The following is a 15,102-nucleotide window of genomic DNA, read 5'->3' on the forward strand; positions in this document are numbered from 1 at the left end:
TTGGTTCTAAAATAAAACAAGCATATATTTTTTGTAGATAAACCATTCGCCTAGAGTTCAGTTATTGAGTGTGTGAGACCATTTGCTGACTGAGTGTGTGCAACAAATGCTTTACACTGTCCTCTGATACTGCCTTACTGCTCGACCAAGCTACCACTTTAGAGAGTAAGGTTATATCTAACTTTAGCCTCTGCCAAACCTCTGGGGACTGTGGACTCTGTACACCCTGTACCTATTTGGGAACAGTATATACAGAGCCACTTTCTCACACTGCAGTTCTCCAATATAGGTCTGTCAAGATCATTACTCAATCTACCTTGATTTGGCACAGTATAAAATAGGTCAAGAAGTCTCCTATGAAAAGATATGCAAATCTGTTCGAATCACTTTCCCTAGTCAGGGGACCCACTAGCTGGAAGGGGCAGGGAGGACCAAAATAGCTCATCGGTATAGAACACTGCATGAGCAGCTGATTTTGAGGTGGTAGAAGATAGAGTAATCCAACAGGACCTCAATAAATGGTTTCCTAATGTTCAATAGCCCCTGACCACCTCTGACGCAAAAGTGTAATCTCATACCTTTGCAGAATCAGGCATGCTTTCACCTGTTCAAGCTGAACTGACATTGGTCTTCTTGGCCAGCAGGAGTTCCTCTCTTGCAGCTGTTGAGGCTAGAGAACAGAATGACGTGTATTCATTCTTTATGGTAACTCTTCTAGCCCTCCCACTCCATACTACTTTAAAACTTCCGATGTTGCAGACGAGTTCCATCATTGTGACCCATGCTATTTTTCTCAATATTGGCTGGCTCTGCATAACAAGGGAAGCCTACAGGACAGCCTAAATTGTGCCGGCAAGCTTCTACAGGGAGTCACTGGCAGATAAAGAGAAACTCAGCCCTAACCTGGCTCTTCTCTCTCACTCTCCTTTCCCTTCTGTCCCTCTACCTGTCTCTCACTCTCTAAATACTAGTATTTATGTTGTATTCACTTCCCCGTCACAATCTTTCCGACCCTACTTCCTCTCTCCCTTCAATCAGTTCAACCCTCTTTTTTACTTTAGGAAACTCCACATCTTTTTAAAAGGCCCTTCCCATATTCACACTGCTTCTTGATAAGACATTTTTTTCCTTTCTTTGAAGGGTAGTGAAATTGATTTTCTTGAAACATGGTTGGTAAACCATCAATTCATTCCACCTTACTTTATCATTATCCTTACTTATGGAATGCATTTCATCATTAGGACAGCTGCAGTGTTTGCCGGGCAAGGTGGCGTGTGCCTGTTGTCCTAGTTACTTGGGAGGCAGAGGCTTGTGGATTGCTTGAGTTCAGGGGTTCTGGGCTGCACTCAGCTGTGTTGATCAGGTGTCCATGCTGCATTGGGCATCAATATGGTGTTCTAGAGGGAGCTCTAGAATTTCAGGTTGTGTAACAAGAGGTGCACCGACCCAGGCTGGAAACAGAGCAGGCCAAAGCTTCCATGCCCATTGGTAGCAGGACAGCACCTGTGAGCAGTACGTGTTAAACAGCCTGAGCAAAATAGTGAGACCTAGCCTCTCTTTTTTGACTCAAATGTGAAAGTTTTGATTTTTACAAGGTGTAATAAATTATTTTCCCAAAACCAAATCTTTGTTTTCCTTTTGATATTTTTCCAGGAAATATGATGAACATTTGAACTGGGCCACGCATTTCAGCATAGCAGACAATTCTCCAGAATTGAGACATATTGCAACAACAAGCTAGCAGGCGGAGAGGACTGAAAACTCAGTGCAACCTAGAATAAATGGCTCTGTGATTTTCAGCAAGGATGACTCAAATGCATTCTTCCTTTTAGAGCACCTGTAGGATTAAACTGATCTGTCAAGTACAAAAGCATCCTTCATAGAGCAACTTAGAAATGCGCTTGCTGGCCCTTCTGCTGCATTTCTACGTCCAGCTCTAATTCATTTTTTGATTAGCCCTCATTCTTTTCATATGTGAATGAGAAGGAGAAATTACAGGGCCCTTCACTCTTTGAGCGAAACATGAAAAGACTGAGGGCTGTGCAACTCCCAAACGTTGGAGCCTCTGGCCTGTCGACCCTCGAACCTGCTCCTGCTCCAACCCGGCATCTCTTGTGGCCAGCAACCTCACAAACCCTGGAGGACCTGGCTACCTTTTGACTCTAAACCCCTGGGAATCCCATGAGTAGAGGCTCTACTCAAATCTACTTCTAATCCCTGGCAGCAGCCCGGAACCGCGAACCCTTCACACTCTGCACCCACCAAGCCTGGCCTGTGCCAGAGTGAACAAAGACCACAAGGACGACCCCACGGCGACTGTGACCCCGAGTCCGGCACCCAAGGACCTCCCTCGAAACTCCTGAAGAAGCCTGCAGCCTCAGAACCAGGTGCCCCCCCAACCGCGATCAACAGAGGGTAAGATTTCCCGACACCAAAAGGTACCCCATGCACCCGGCGCTCCGCGGCCCCCTGTGCCCAATCCCGGGGTACCTACCTATCCTCCAACTACCCAACTTACCTCTCGAAGTGGTGGTGGCACCTGAAGAATCTTCGTCCCCGAGCTTGCAGTCTTTTTCTAAACCAGTGATTTCCCATTCAAATCCATTGAGCGCCCGAATGCTCAAAAGCACCCTGCACCCAGCCGTCCGAGTGGCCCTGGCAGTGCAACCTCTACATCTATCTACTTCCCCACTTGCCCTGGATAAGTGACCAGGAGCCCAGCTCCCACAGCCACGTGGCCTGCTAGTCAGCAGCCACCAACCAAGGCCCCCCTACCTCTCATAGGATAACATTGGGCCTAACTCTCTCTGCACCCGGCCGCCCTTGTGCCGCTGTGGGTGAACCAACTGTACCTACCTGACCCTGGGAGACGCCTCAGACTATGCCCAGAACCTTAACTCTGCCAGTCGAGTACTTACCTTTAAACCGATAACTCAATCTTCTCCATAGGGTAACATTGACTGGTTTTTCCTGAAATTTCTTCCAAGTGTGGACTTTTCAAAACTTAAAATATTCACCAAAAATCAGCCGAGTAACGAAAACGAAAATACTCACCTGCTATTAGGTGAGCTCCCAGTGCTGGATCTTGGTGCCCAGCACTGACTCTGAAAAATACTTACAACTGTACTTACCAGTAACCCAATTTTCTCCCGTAGGAAATCATTGACTGTTTTTCTGTGAAATTTCTTCTAAGTGTCAATTTTCTGCAAACTTTAAATATTCTTTAAAAATCGTATAATTTCTGAAAACGTAATTACTTACCTGTTTTGGATAAAGGTCCCAGTACTGAGTCTAGGCACCCAGTACTGGATTACAAAAGTAACGAGAACATACTATACCTGCAACTTGAATTTTCTGCCATAGGGAATCTTAGACTGTTTTCTATGAAATATTTTCTGTCAACTTTTAAAATAGCAAAATATTGTCTAAAAATCATCACAGTAATTAAGTCGACTTTTATCACTTGATTCCAAGTACTGACCCAGGACTGAATCTAGGATCCAGTCCTGGAAATCCAAAAGTAATCCTAAAAGTAATCTGTTGCAAATAACTTGAAACTTCCATTGAGCTCAATGCATTATTGTGTTTAAAATTTTGTTGCCTATTGCAACCACTTGTAACTTTCTACAAAAGTCAATTGCATATTGCAAAAGTATTTATATAAAGCATCTCATTCTGAGAAAGTATATTTTAATACCTATTGTTGGTTCTAAAATAAAACAAGCATATATTTTTTGTAGATAAACCATTGGCCTAGAGTTCAGTTATTGAGTGTGTGAGACCATTTGCTGACTGAGTGTGTGCAACAAATGCTTTACACTGTCCTCTGATACTGCCTTACTGCTCGACCAAGCTACCACTTTAGAGAGTAAGGTTATATATAACTTTAGCCTCTGCCAAACCTCTGGGGACTGTGGACTCTGTACACCCTGTACCTATTTGGGAACAGTATATACAGAGCCACTTTCTCACACTGCAGTTCTCCAATATAGGTCTGTCAAGATCATTACTCTACCTTGATTTGGCACAGTATAAAATAAGTCAAGAAGTCTCCTATGAAAAGATCTGTTCGAATCACTTTCCCTAGTCAGGGGACCCACTAGCTGGAAGGGGCAGGGAGGACCAAAATAGCTCAACGGTATAGAACACTGCATGAGGAGCTGATTTTGAGGTGGTAGAAGATAGAGTAATCCAACTGGACCTCAATAAACGGTTTCCTAATGTGCAATAGCCCCTGACCACCTCTGACGCAAAAGTGTAATCTCATACCTTTGCAGAATCAGGCATGCTTTCACCTGTTCAAGCTGAACTGACATTGGTCTTCTTGGCCAGCAGGAGTTCCTCTCTTGCAGCTGTTGAGGCTAGAGAACAGAATGACGTGTATTCATTCTTTATGGTAACTCTTCTAGCCCTCCCACTCCATACCACTTTAAAACTTCCGAAGTTGCAGACGAGTTCCATCATTGTGACCCATGCTATTTTTCTCAATATTGGCTGGCTCGGCATAACAAGGGATGCCTACAGGACAGCCTAAATTGTGCCAGCAAGCTTCTACAGGGAGTCACTGGCAGATAAAGAGAAACTCAGCCCTAACCTGGCTCTTCTCTCTCACTCTCACTCTCCTTTCCCTTCTGTCCCTCTACCTGTCTCTCACTCTCTAAATACTAGTATTTATGTTGTATTCACTTCCCCGTCACAATCTTTCCGACCCTACTTCCTCTCTCCCTTCAATCAGTTCAACCCTCTTTTTTACTTTAGGAAACTCCACATCTTTTTTAAAGGCCCTTCCCATATTCACACTGCTTCTTGATAAGACATTTTTTTTCCTTTCTTTGAAGGATAGTGAAATTGATTTTCTTGAAACATGGTTGGTAAACCATCAATTCATTCCACCTTACTTTATCATTATCCTTACTTATGGAATGCATTTCATCATTAGGACAGCTGCAGTGTTTGCCGGGCAAGGTGGCGTGTGCCTGTTGTCCTAGTTACTTGGGAGGCAGAGGCTTGTGGATTGCTTGAGCTCAGGGGTTCTGGGCTGCACTCAGCTGTGTTGATCAGGTGTCCATGCTGCATTGGGCATCAATATGGTGTTCTAGAGGGAGCTCTAGAATTTCAGGTTGTGTAACGAGAGGTGCACCGACCCAGGCTGGAAACAGAGCAGGCCAAAGCTTCCATGCCCATTGGTAGCAGGACAGCACCTGTGAGCAGTACGTGTTAAACAGCCTGAGCAAAATAGTGAGACCTAGCCTCTCTTTTTTGACTCAAATGTGAAAGTTTTGATTTTTACAAGGTGTAATAAATTATTTTCCCAAAACCAAATCTTTGTTTTCCTTTTGATATTTTTCCAGGAAATATGATGAACATTTGAACTGGGCCACGCATTTCAGCATAGCAGACAATTCTCCAGAATTGAGACATATTGCAACAACAAGCTAGCAGGCGGAGAGGACTGAAAACTTAGTGCAACCTAGAATAAATGGCTGTGTGATTTTCAGCAAGGATGACTCAAATGCATTCTTCCTTTTATAGCACCTGTAGGATTAAACTGATCTGTCAAGTACAAAAGCATCCTTCATAGAGCAACTTAGAAATGCGCTTGCTGGCCCTTCTGCTGCATTTCTACGTCCAGCTCTAATTCATTTTTTGATTAGCCCTCATTCTTTTCATATGTGAATGAGAAGGAGAAATTACAGGGCCCTTCACTCTTTGAGCGAAACATGAAAAGACTGAGGGCTGTGCAACTCCCAAACGTTGGAGCCTCTGGCCTGTCGACCCTCGAACCTGCTCCTGCTCCAACCCGGCATCTCTTGTGGCCAGCAACCTCACAAACCCTGGAGGACCTGGCTACCTTTTGACTCTAAACCCCTGGGACTCCCATGAGTAGAAGCTCTACTCAAATCTACTTCTAATCCCTGGCAGCAGCCCGGAACCGCGAACCCTTCACACTCTGCACCCACCAAGCCTGGCCTGTGCCAGAGTGAACAAAGACCACAAGGACGACCCCACGGCGACTGTGGCCCCGAGTCCGGCACCCAAGGACCTCCCTCGACACTCTTGAAGAAGCCTGCAGCCTCAGAACCAGGTGCCCCCCCAACCGCGATCAACAGAGGGTAAGATTTCCCGACACCAAAAGGTACCCCTGCACCCGGCGCTCCGCGGCCCCCTGTGCCCAATCCCGGGATACCTACCTATCCTCCAACTACCCAACTTACCTCTCGAAGTGGTGGTGGCACCTGAAGAATCTTCGTCCCCGAGCTTGCAGTCTTTTTCTAAACCAGAGATTTCCCATTCAAATCAATTGAGCGCCCGAATGCTCAAAAGCACCCTGCACCCAGCCGTCCGAGTGGCCCTGGCAGTGCAACCTCTACATCTATCTACTTCCCCACTTGCCCTGGATAAGTGACCAGGAGCCCAGCTCCCACAGCCACGTGGCCTGCTAGTCAGCAGCCACCAACCAAGGCCCCCCTACCTCTCATAGGATAACATTGGGCCTAACTCTCTCTGCACCCGGCCGCCCTTGTGCCGCTGAGGGTGAACCAACTGTACCTACCTGACCCTGGGAGACGCCTGAGTCTATGCCCAGAACCTTAACTCTGCCAGTCGAGTACTTACCTTTAAACCGATAACTCAATCTTCTCCACAGGGTAACATGGACTGGTTTTTCCTGAAATTTCTTCCAAGTGTGGACTTTTCAAAACTTAAAATATTCACCAAAAATCAGCCGAGTAACGAAAACGAAAATACTCACCTGCTATTAGGTGAGCTCCCAGTGCTGGATCTTGGTGCCCAGCACTGACTCTGAAAAATACTTACAACTGTACTTACCAGTAACCCAATTTTCTCCCATAGGAAATCATTGACTGTTTTTCTGTGAAATTTCTTCTAAGTGTCAATTTCTGCAAACTTTAAATATTCTTTAAAAATCGTATAATTTCTGAAAACGTAATTACTTACCTGTTTTGGATAAAGGTCCCAGTACTGAGTCTAGGCACCCAGTACTGGATTACAAAAGTAACGAGAACATACTATACCTGCAACTTGAATTTTCTGCCATAGGGAATCTTAGACTGTTTTCTATGAAATATTTTGTCAACTTTTAAAATAGCAAAATATTGTCTAAAAATCATCACAGTAATTAAGTCGACTTTTATCACTTGATTCCAAGTACTGACCCAGGACTGAATCTAGGATCCAGTCCTGGAAATCCAAAAGTAATCCTAAAAGTAATCTGTTGCAAAGAACTTGAAACTTCCATTGAGCTCAATGCATTATTGTGTTTAAAATTTTGTTGCCTATTGCAACCACTTGTAACTTTCTACAAAAGTCAATTGCATATTGCAAAAGTATTTATATAAAGCATCTCATTCTGAGAAAGTATATTTTAATACCTATTGTTGGTTCTAAAATAAAACAAGCATATATTTTTTGTAGATAAACCATTGGCCTAGAGTTCAGTTATTGAGTGTGTGAGACCATTTGCTGACTGAGTGTGTGCAACAAATGCTTTACACTGTCCTCTGATACTGCCTTACTGCTCGACCAAGCTACCACTTTAGAGAGTAAGGTTATATCTAACTTTAGCCTCTGCCAAACCTCTGGGGACTGTGGACTCTGTACACCCTGTACCTATATGGGAACAGTATATACAGAGCCACTTTCTCACACTGCAGTTCTCCAATATAGGTCTGTCAAGATCATTACTCAATCTACCTTGATTTGGCACAGTATAAAATAAGTCAAGAAGTCTCCTATGAAAAGATATGCAAATCTGTTCGAATCACTTTCCCTAGTCAGGGGACCCACTAGCTGGAAGGGGCAGGGAGGACCAAAATAGCTCATCGGTATAGAACACTGCATGAGCAGCTGATTTTGAGGTGGTAGAAGATAGAGTAATCCAACTGGACCTCAATAAACGGTTTCCTAATGTGCAATAGCCCCTGACCACCTCTGACGCAAAAGTGTAATCTCATACCTTTGCAGAATCAGGCATGCTTTCACCTGTTCAAGCTGAACTGACATAGGTCTTCTTGGCCAGCAGGAGTTCCCCTCTTGCAGCTGTTGAGGCTAGAGAACAGAATGACGTGTATTCATTCTTTATGGTAACTCGTCTAGCCCTCCCACTCCATACCACTTTAAAACTTCCGAAGTTGCAGACGAGTTCCATCATTGTGACCCATGCTATTTTTCTCAATATTGGCTGGCTCGGCATAACAAGGGATGCCTACAGGACAGCATAAATTGTGCCGGCAACCTTCTACAGGGAGTCACTGGCAGATAAAGAGAAACTCATCCCTAACCTGGCTCTTCTCTCTCACTCTCACTCTCCTTTCCCTTCTGTCCCTCTACCTGTCTCTCACTCTCTAAATACTAGTATTTATGTTGTATTCACTTCCCCGTCACAATCTTTCCGACCCTACTTCCTCTCTCCCTTCAATCAGTTCAACCCTCTTTTTTACTTTAGGAAACTCCACATCTTTTTAAAAGGCCCTTCCCATATTCACACTGCTTCTTGATAAGACATTTTTTTCCTTTCTTTGAAGGGTAGTGAAATTGATTTTCTTGAAACATGGTTGGTAAACCATCAATTCATTCCACCTTACTTTATCATTATCCTTACTTATGGAATGCATTTCATCATTAGGACAGCTGCAGTGTTTGCCGGGCAAGGTGGTGTGTGCCTGTTGTCCTAGTTACTTAGGAGGCAGAGGCTTGTGGATTGCTTGAGCTCAGGGGTTCTGGGCTGCACTCAGCTGTGTTGATCAGGTGTCCATGCTGCATTGGGCATCAATATGGTGTTCTAGAGGGAGCTCTAGAATTTCAGGTTGTGTAACGAGAGGTGCACCGACCCAGGCTGGAAACAGAGCAGGCCAAAGCTTCCATGCCCATTGGTAGCAGAACAGCACCTGTGAGCAGTACGTGTAAAACAGCCTGAGCAAAATAGTGAGACCTAGCCTCTCTTTTTTGACTCAAATGTGAAAGTTTTGATTTTTACAAGGTGTAATAAATTATTTTCCCAAAACCAAATCTTTGTTTTCCTTTTGATATTTTTCCAGGAAATATGATGAACATTTGAACTGGGCCACGCATTTCAGCATAGCAGACAATTCTCCAGAATTGAGACATATTGCAACAACAAGCTAGCAGGCGGAGAGGACTGAAAACTCAGTGCAACCTAGAATAAATGGCTGTGTGATTTTCAGCAAGGATGACTCAAATGCATTCTTCCTTTTAGAGCACCTGTAGGATTAAACTGATCTGTCAAGTACAAAAGCATCCTTCATAGAGCAACTTAGAAATGCGCTTGCTGGCCCTTCTGCTGCATTTCTACGTCCAGCTCTAATTCATTTTTTGATTAGCCTTCATTCTTTTCATATGTGAATGAGAAGGAGAAATTACAGGGCCCTTCACTCTTTGAGCGAAACATGAAAAGACTGAAGGCTGTGCAACTCCCAAACGTTGGAGCCTCTGGCCTGTCGACCCTCGAACCTGCTCCTGCTCCAACCCGGCATCTCTTGTGGCCAGCAACCTCACAAACCCTGGAGGACCTGGCTACCTTTTGACTCTAAACCCCTGGGACTCCCATGAGTAGAGGCTCTACTCAAATCTACTTCTAATCCCTGGCAGCAGCCCGGAACCGCGAACCCTTCACACTCTGCACCCACCAAGCCTGGCCTGTGCCAGAGTGAACAAAGACCACAAGGACGACCCCACGGCGACTGTGACCCCGAGTCCGGCACCCAAGGACCTCCCTCGACACTCCTGAAGAAGCCTGCAGCCTCAGAACCAGGTGCCCCCCCAACCGCGATCAACAGAGGGTAAGATTTCCCGACACCAAAAGGTACCCCTGCACCTGGCGCTCCGCGGCCCCCTGTGCCCAATCCCGGGGTACCTACCTATCCTCCAACTACCCAACTTACCTCTCGAAGTGGTGGTGGCACCTGAAGAATCTTCGTCCCCGAGCTTGCAGTCTTTTTCTAAACCAGAGATTTCCCATTCAAATCAATTGAGCGCCCGAATGCTCAAAAGCACCCTGCACCCAGCCGTCCGAGTGGCCCTGGCAGTGCAACCTCTACATCTATCTACTTCCCCACTTGCCCTGGATAAGTGACCAGGAGCCCAGCTCCCACAGCCACGTGGCCTGCTAGTCAGCAGCCACCAACCAAGGCCCCCCTACCTCTCATAGGATAACATTGGGCCTAACTCTCTCTGCACCCGGCCGCCCTTGTGCCGCTGTGGGTGAACCAACTGTACCTACCTGACCCTGGGAGACGCCTCAGACTATGCCCAGAACCTTAACTCTGCCAGTCGAGTACTTACCTTTAAACCGATAACTCAATCTTCTCCATAGGGTAACATTGACTGGTTTTTCCTGAAATTTCTTCCAAGTGTGGACTTTTCAAAACTTAAAATATTCACCAAAAATCAGCCGAGTAACGAAAACGAAAATACTCACCTGCTATTAGGTGAGCTCCCAGTGCTGGATCTTGGTGCCCAGCACTGACTCTGAAAAATACTTACAACTGTACTTACCAGTAACCCAATTTTCTCCCGTAGGAAATCATTGACTGTTTTTCTGTGAAATTTCTTCTAAGTGTCAATTTCTGCAAACTTTAAATATTCTTTAAAAATCGTATAATTTCTGAAAACGTAATTACTTACCTGTTTTGGATAAAGGTCCCAGTACTGAGTCTAGGCACCCAGTACTGGATTACAAAAGTAACGAGAACATACTATACCTGCAACTTGAATTTTCTGCCATAGGGAATCTTAGACTGTTTTCTATGAAATATTTTCTGTCAACTTTTAAAATAGCAAAATATTGTCTAAAAATCATCACAGTAATTAAGTCGACTTTTATCACTTGATTCCAAGTACTGACCCAGGACTGAATCTAGGATCCAGTCCTGGAAATCCAAAAGTAATCCTAAAAGTAATCTGTTGCAAATAACTTGAAACTTCCATTGAGCTCAATGCATTATTGTGTTTAAAATTTTGTTACCTATTAAAACCACTTGTAACTTTCTACAAAAGTCAATTGCATATTGCAAAACTATTTATATAAAGCATCTCATTCTGAGAAAGTATATTTTAATACCTATTGTTGGTTCTAAAATAAAACAAGCATATATTTTTTGTAGATAAACCATTCGCCTAGAGTTCAGTTATTGAGTGTGTGAGACCATTTGCTGACTGAGTGTGTGCAACAAATGCTTTACACTGTCCTCTGATACTGCCTTACTGCTCGACCAAGCTACCACTTTAGAGAGTAAGGTTATATCTAACTTTAGCCTCTGCCAAACCTCTGGGGACTGTGGACTCTGTACACCCTGTACCTATTTGGGAACAGTATATACAGAGCCACTTTCTCACACTGCAGTTCTCCAATATAGGTCTGTCAAGATCATTACTCAATCTACCTTGATTTGGCACAGTATAAAATAGGTCAAGAAGTCTCCTATGAAAAGATATGCAAATCTGTTCGAATCACTTTCCCTAGTCAGGGGACCCACTAGCTGGAAGGGGCAGGGAGGACCAAAATAGCTCATCGGTATAGAACACTGCATGAGCAGCTGATTTTGAGGTGGTAGAAGATAGAGTAATCCAACAGGACCTCAATAAATGGTTTCCTAATGTTCAATAGCCCCTGACCACCTCTGACGCAAAAGTGTAATCTCATACCTTTGCAGAATCAGGCATGCTTTCACCTGTTCAAGCTGAACTGACATTGGTCTTCTTGGCCAGCAGGAGTTCCTCTCTTGCAGCTGTTGAGGCTAGAGAACAGAATGACGTGTATTCATTCTTTATGGTAACTCTTCTAGCCCTCCCACTCCATACTACTTTAAAACTTCCGATGTTGCAGACGAGTTCCATCATTGTGACCCATGCTATTTTTCTCAATATTGGCTGGCTCTGCATAACAAGGGAAGCCTACAGGACAGCCTAAATTGTGCCGGCAAGCTTCTACAGGGAGTCACTGGCAGATAAAGAGAAACTCAGCCCTAACCTGGCTCTTCTCTCTCACTCTCCTTTCCCTTCTGTCCCTCTACCTGTCTCTCACTCTCTAAATACTAGTATTTATGTTGTATTCACTTCCCCGTCACAATCTTTCCGACCCTACTTCCTCTCTCCCTTCAATCAGTTCAACCCTCTTTTTTACTTTAGGAAACTCCACATCTTTTTAAAAGGCCCTTCCCATATTCACACTGCTTCTTGATAAGACATTTTTTTCCTTTCTTTGAAGGGTAGTGAAATTGATTTTCTTGAAACATGGTTGGTAAACCATCAATTCATTCCACCTTACTTTATCATTATCCTTACTTATGGAATGCATTTCATCATTAGGACAGCTGCAGTGTTTGCCGGGCAAGGTGGCGTGTGCCTGTTGTCCTAGTTACTTGGGAGGCAGAGGCTTGTGGATTGCTTGAGTTCAGGGGTTCTGGGCTGCACTCAGCTGTGTTGATCAGGTGTCCATGCTGCATTGGGCATCAATATGGTGTTCTAGAGGGAGCTCTAGAATTTCAGGTTGTGTAACAAGAGGTGCACCGACCCAGGCTGGAAACAGAGCAGGCCAAAGCTTCCATGCCCATTGGTAGCAGGACAGCACCTGTGAGCAGTACGTGTTAAACAGCCTGAGCAAAATAGTGAGACCTAGCCTCTCTTTTTTGACTCAAATGTGAAAGTTTTGATTTTTACAAGGTGTAATAAATTATTTTCCCAAAACCAAATCTTTGTTTTCCTTTTGATATTTTTCCAGGAAATATGATGAACATTTGAACTGGGCCACGCATTTCAGCATAGCAGACAATTCTCCAGAATTGAGACATATTGCAACAACAAGCTAGCAGGCGGAGAGGACTGAAAACTCAGTGCAACCTAGAATAAATGGCTCTGTGATTTTCAGCAAGGATGACTCAAATGCATTCTTCCTTTTAGAGCACCTGTAGGATTAAACTGATCTGTCAAGTACAAAAGCATCCTTCATAGAGCAACTTAGAAATGCGCTTGCTGGCCCTTCTGCTGCATTTCTACGTCCAGCTCTAATTCATTTTTTGATTAGCCCTCATTCTTTTCATATGTGAATGAGAAGGAGAAATTACAGGGCCCTTCACTCTTTGAGCGAAACATGAAAAGACTGAGGGCTGTGCAACTCCCAAACGTTGGAGCCTCTGGCCTGTCGACCCTCGAACCTGCTCCTGCTCCAACCCGGCATCTCTTGTGGCCAGCAACCTCACAAACCCTGGAGGACCTGGCTACCTTTTGACTCTAAACCCCTGGGAATCCCATGAGTAGAGGCTCTACTCAAATCTACTTCTAATCCCTGGCAGCAGCCCGGAACCGCGAACCCTTCACACTCTGCACCCACCAAGCCTGGCCTGTGCCAGAGTGAACAAAGACCACAAGGACGACCCCACGGCGACTGTGACCCCGAGTCCGGCACCCAAGGACCTCCCTCGAAACTCCTGAAGAAGCCTGCAGCCTCAGAACCAGGTGCCCCCCCAACCGCGATCAACAGAGGGTAAGATTTCCCGACACCAAAAGGTACCCCATGCACCCGGCGCTCCGCGGCCCCCTGTGCCCAATCCCGGGGTACCTACCTATCCTCCAACTACCCAACTTACCTCTCGAAGTGGTGGTGGCACCTGAAGAATCTTCGTCCCCGAGCTTGCAGTCTTTTTCTAAACCAGTGATTTCCCATTCAAATCAATTGAGCGCCCGAATGCTCAAAAGCACCCTGCACCCAGCCGTCCGAGTGGCCCTGGCAGTGCAACCTCTACATCTATCTACTTCCCCACTTGCCCTGGATAAGTGACCAGGAGCCCAGCTCCCACAGCCACGTGGCCTGCTAGTCAGCAGCCACCAACCAAGGCCCCCCTACCTCTCATAGGATAACATTGGGCCTAACTCTCTCTGCACCCGGCCGCCCTTGTGCCGCTGTGGGTGAACCAACTGTACCTACCTGACCCTGGGAGACGCCTCAGACTATGCCCAGAACCTTAACTCTGCCAGTCGAGTACTTACCTTTAAACCGATAACTCAATCTTCTCCATAGGGTAACATTGACTGGTTTTTCCTGAAATTTCTTCCAAGTGTGGACTTTTCAAAACTTAAAATATTCACCAAAAATCAGCCGAGTAACGAAAACGAAAATACTCACCTGCTATTAGGTGAGCTCCCAGTGCTGGATCTTGGTGCCCAGCACTGACTCTGAAAAATACTTACAACTGTACTTACCAGTAACCCAATTTTCTCCCGTAGGAAATCATTGACTCTTTTTCTGTGAAATTTCTTCTAAGTGTCAATTTCTGCAAACTTTAAATATTCTTTAAAAATCGTATAATTTCTGAAAACGTAATTACTTACCTGTTTTGGATAAAGGTCCCAGTACTGAGTCTAGGCACCCAGTACTGGATTACAAAAGTAACGAGAACATACTATACCTGCAACTTGAATTTTCTGCCATAGGGAATCTTAGACTGTTTTCTATGAAATATTTTCTGTCAACTTTTAAAATAGCAAAATATTGTCTAAAAATCATCACAGTAATTAAGTCGACTTTTATCACTTGATTCCAAGTACTGACCCAGGACTGAATCTAGGATCCAGTCCTGGAAATCCAAAAGTAATCCTAAAAGTAATCTGTTGCAAATAACTTGAAACTTCCATTGAGCTCAATGCATTATTGTGTTTAAAATTTTGTTACCTATTAAAACCACTTGTAACTTTCTACAAAAGTCAATTGCATATTGCAAAACTATTTATATAAAGCATCTCATTCTGAGAAAGTATATTTTAATACCTATTGTTGGTTCTAAAATAAAACAAGCATATATTTTTTGTAGATAAACCATTCGCCTAGAGTTCAGTTATTGAGTGTGTGAGACCATTTGCTGACTGAGTGTGTGCAACAAATGCTTTACACTGTCCTCTGATACTGCCTTACTGCTCGACCAAGCTACCACTTTAGAGAGTAAGGTTATATCTAACTTTAGCCTCTGCCAAACCTCTGGGGACTGTGGACTCTGTACACCCTGTACCTATTTGGGAACAGTATATACAGAGCCACTTTCTCACACTGCAGTTCTCCAATATAGGTCTGTC

At 44.5% G+C, this 15,102-nt stretch overlaps 4 non-coding genes across 4 annotated transcripts; all 4 read left to right on the forward strand.

The window, feature by feature from the left end:
* The first annotated feature begins 1,257 nt into the window (after positions 1 to 1,257).
* LOC146854625 (signal recognition particle RNA) lies at positions 1,258 to 1,557 on the forward strand. The gene has a single exon (XR_014959200.1).
* Positions 1,558 to 4,955: 3,398 nt separating this feature from the next.
* Positions 4,956 to 5,255, forward strand: LOC146854626 (signal recognition particle RNA). The gene has a single exon (XR_014959179.1).
* A 3,405-nt stretch (positions 5,256 to 8,660) lies between these two features.
* LOC146854627 (signal recognition particle RNA) lies at positions 8,661 to 8,960 on the forward strand. The gene has a single exon (XR_014959320.1).
* Positions 8,961 to 12,361: 3,401 nt separating this feature from the next.
* Positions 12,362 to 12,661, forward strand: LOC146854628 (signal recognition particle RNA). Its single transcript, XR_014959202.1, has one exon.
* Positions 12,662 to 15,102: the final 2,441 nt, after the last annotated feature.

Source organism: Triturus cristatus, chromosome 4_1, assembly GCF_964204655.1.
Source record: "Triturus cristatus chromosome 4_1, aTriCri1.1, whole genome shotgun sequence".
NCBI lineage: Eukaryota > Metazoa > Chordata > Amphibia > Caudata > Salamandridae > Triturus > Triturus cristatus.